Consider the following 4,497-nt stretch of genomic DNA (forward strand, 5'->3'; position numbering starts at 1 on the left):
ATAAGACCCCACCTGGAGCACTGTGTTCAGCACTGGGGCCCCAGCACAAGAACAGGGACCTGTTGGAGTGAGTCCAGAGGAGGGCCATGATGATGATGAGAGGGTTGGAGCACCTCTCCTGTAGAGACAGGCTGATGGAGTTGGTATTGTTCAGCCTGGAGAAGAGAAGGCCCCAGGGAGGCCTTATAGTGGCCTTCCACGACCTGAAGGGGGCTTATGGGGAAAAAGTGAAGGGACTTTTTGTCAGGGAGTATGTCTCATTAAGGGGGACTTATCAGAGTCCAGCTGTTTCAGATCCCCACTAAGGGTTTTCACTGAGACAGTCTCAGAAAGTTGAAAGTATTTGCAGTCCAACATTTGCCTGTTTCAGAGTCCTGCCAAGGATTTTCACTGAGACAGATTCACAAAGTTGAATGTATTTAATGAGGCAACAGATATAACAGATTCAGGATTGCCACTGATAAGTACACTTACTGCCATAGCACTAGCATATGATAATAGTGCTAGCAAAATGCTGTCGCAGATATTCCTCACCAAAGGGTGAAGGCACAGAGCTTACCAAGAAGGCTTCCCTATCCTGGAGGAGAAAAGGGCACAGCCTCTTCTAGGTTCCAGTTTCTTCTTTCTGCCACCAGCTCTTCTTTTTTCCTTATTCTAACTTCATCTTCTTCACTTTTTTTTTCTTTCTTATTCTCCAATAAGTTTACACTAACTCCTAACACAACACTCTTTTAATCTGTTCCCTCCCTGGGGTGATATTTAGCATGATTTGGGTGAAGTGTGGAGTACTACAGTTATATATGTTTAGTGTGTATATCTTTAAGCTCATTATCATACTTAGGAGTATGAACTTGAATATTCATTTTACAGATAATGAAGCAAAAGGTTTCTCTCAGGCATCATGGCCCTCAAGATTCTGTTCTGCCACCAAAACAGTGCCGTCCCACCAACACAAGACTCCCTCCTTCAGCAGCCTCTCATCCCAGGTTTGCTGACCTTCATCACCCAAGGTTTGTATAAGAGATAAACAAGAACAAACTGCTTGATTCCCATTTTCCCTAGGCTGGTACTTATCCAAACAAGTCTGACAGTTCTCCACAGAGTGTAGTGGTAGAACACAGGGTAACAGCTTTAGATTAAAAGAGGGTAGGTTTAGATTAGATATAAGGAAGAAATACTTCACTCAGAGGGTGCTGAGGCCCTGGCACAGGTTTTCCAGAGAGGATTTGGATGCCCCATCCCTGGAAGTGTTCAAGGCCAGGCTAGATGAGGCTTTGAGCAACCTGGTCTGGCAGGAGGTGTCCCTGCCCATGGTAGGGAGTTGGGATGAGGTGATCTTCCAACCCAAACCATTCTGTGATTCTATGTGTAGGATGCCTGGCCAAGGGAGGAAAAAAGACCCACAGGAGGCAGGGAATGAGGAATAAATGCACTGTCAAAGTCAAACAAAGCACCACCTATATGACCCATTCAGATGCAGACATCTGTAAGGATAACATTAATGGGGAATAGCCCCTTCCTATTTTTCTGCTTTGGTCCTGCTATACCATTTATCTCCTGAACACCACCATGTTACCCTTAGGCTTTCCCAGTGGCAGGATTCCTCCACATTTCTTGCTGTCAAGAGCTGAGGACTCACTACACTGTCAGATGGAGCCTTTTCAAGCTGCCAGTAACTAAAAGCTTTATTTCATGATTACAGTATTTTTGCAGCTTCAGATGTGATATATTGTACGTACGAGTAACTAGCATCATTCAGTGATTGACACTGATTATTTAGAAACTGAGATATTAACAAAGATGTCCTAAGCACTCAGTCAGAGAGTATTTTGAAAACATGGTGTTAGAAATTCATGCATCTCAACCAAAGGTCTCCAGAACAAATGACATTTTCCAAAGACGTTGATACTCATTTGCTCAGATACTTGAACTGTGTCTCCAATCTCAGTTTTCCCTGTGATGGGGCATTTTAAGAGACCTACATAAATGATGAAATGAAAACTAAAAGCCTAGCGAATGTGCCTCAATTCTGCAATTTCATTTGAGAGCTCCAGCAAGTAGGGGAGCACTGCAGGGACCTGCTGGCTGTCTCAGCCCAGGATGCATGTTGCAATGAAATGAAGCAAGGAACTAATTGTGGGCACCCAAGTGTATCTGGTCCCTTAAATAAAATCAAACAGGGTCCTTCCAGGAAACAAACAAACAAACAAGCAAGCAAGCAAGCAAACTAACAAAACACTTTAAGGCTATAGGAACAGACACAGTGCACATTGTAGAGGAGTGCAATGGATGGGGAATGGGAAAAAAAAAGCAGATGGGACAATTCCTTTTCCAGCTGTCCCTGAAACAAGGCACAAAAAAAAACACAAGAAAAAGCAAAAGAGCTGTTTTGCGATCAGGGGGCAATACAATATCTGGAAGATGATCAAGACAATGAGAAAAACATGCAGCAATGCCATGACCCTGCTGCTCACAGGTGTGACAGGCATAGGCACATTCTGGTTACAAAGGGCAAAGGAGGTCTTGGATCTGGTCCTGAACCCTTCCTGCCAGCAATTCTCTCTGGGCAAAGGTAGGAACCAAAATCTGTACTCTGAATGGAAATGTGTGCTGAATAAGCATTCTGTAATTTAATGCAATAACTTCACGCCTGTGAATTGCCTAACAACATTTTTGGCTTCTTAATCATATTGATTGAGTTAATAAAGATCGAGTCTTTCCCATAAAAATACTGCAGTTTTTCTGCCTCTCACAGCAGTGTTACTGAAATGTGGAATTCTTTCCTATATCTTTACTGCCATTTCAAGTATTTTTTAATCTCTCTCTCTCTCTTTTTTTTTTTTTTTTTTTTTTTTTTTTTTTTTTTTTTTTTTTTTTTTTTTTTTTTTGTGGGTGTACGTATTTGTGTGTTCTGTTTCTAACATTTTAGATCCTGGCCTTACGGAGACAAATAATACTAGGTCCTCTTCTTCCAGTCCATTACTTGGCATTTTTTCCCCCCATAAAAACAGGGAAAGAAACCTTCACTTTAATAGAGAGCACTTCAAAGGGCTTTAGTCCATTTTACCTAAGGTATACTTCTGTGTGGATAATATATTTTCTTGCCACAGGCATTCAAGGGACAACAAAATGGGTATTTTACTGCTCACATCTTGAACTGAGCCGAATGCCTGTTTGTGGAGGTCGCTGTGTTCTCAGCTCCTGCCTGGAAATGGCTTTTTCAGAAACTTCCTGTTTAGCTTCCTATTAAAAACTTTTCACTTGAAAACTCTTGTGCAGCAAACTTTAGGGAGAAATGGAGGAAATAACTTTAAGCCACTGCCTTAAACAACTTCTATGGTGCTTCGTCCTTTGCTATGTTGTATATTAAACTGTAATTGCAGAGACTGGCTGGATCCAGAAATGGTAATTATGGCTTTGGTAAGCAGTAATTAGGACCTTTAAAGATTGTTTTTGGGTAGGGAATGCCTCATCTATGTAGATGCACCTAAGTCACTAGTGTTTGTTGGGGCTGTTTGCAGAAGCAGCCAGGTTATTGAGTACTGTGAAGAGCTTATTTACCTTACAAGTTGATGTTGATGGCAAATTGTGGCCGGTCATCAGTTAGCCAAAGATGCTTTGTCAGATCTTTCTGCTAGTAAGTGCCTCTGAGAGATCAAAAAAACTTTCAAATACTGATGCACCAGGCTTTGTTCATATCTGGACTAGGGTAAGTTCAAGTAATGAAACTCCAACTGATTGGGTCAGGCAAACAGAAATAGCAATTCTGTGCAGATAAATCCCCCTTTTCCCTGGGCTCCTTTCTTCAGGACTCACAGAATCACAGAATTTTCTAGGTTGGAAGAGACCTCAAGGTCATCGAGTCCAACCTCCAACCTAACGCTAACAGCCCTCCACTAAACCATATCCCTAAGCTCTACATCTAAACGTCTTTTAAAGACTTCCAGGGATGGTGACTCCACCACTTCCCTGGGCAGCCTGTTCCAGTGCCTCACAACCCTTTCAGTGAAGAAGTTCTTCCTAACATCTAACCTAAAACTCCCCTGGCGCAACTTAAGCCCATTCCCCCTCGTCCTGTCACCAGGCACGTGGGAGAACAGGCCAACCCCCACCTCGCTACAGCCTCCCTTGAGGTACCTAAAAAGAGCGATAAGGTCACCCCTGAGCCTCCTCTTCTCCAGGCTGAACAAGCCCAGCTCCCTCAGCCGCTCCTCGTAGGACTTGTTCTCCAGGCCCCTCACTAGCTTCGTCGCCCTTCTCTGCACCTGCTCAAGCACCTCGATGTCCTTCTTGTAGCGAGGGGCCCAAAACTGAACACAGTACTCGAGGTGCGGCCTCACCAGAGCTGAGTACAGGGGGACGATCACCTCCCTAGCCCTGCTGGTCACGCTGTTCCTGATACAAGCCAGGATGCCGTTGGCCTTCTTGGCCACCTGAGCACACTGCTGGCTCATATTCAGCCGACTATCCACCATCACTCCCAGGTCCTTCTCTGCC

Source organism: Aythya fuligula, chromosome 1 (assembly GCF_009819795.1).
Source record: "Aythya fuligula isolate bAytFul2 chromosome 1, bAytFul2.pri, whole genome shotgun sequence".
NCBI lineage: Eukaryota > Metazoa > Chordata > Aves > Anseriformes > Anatidae > Aythya > Aythya fuligula.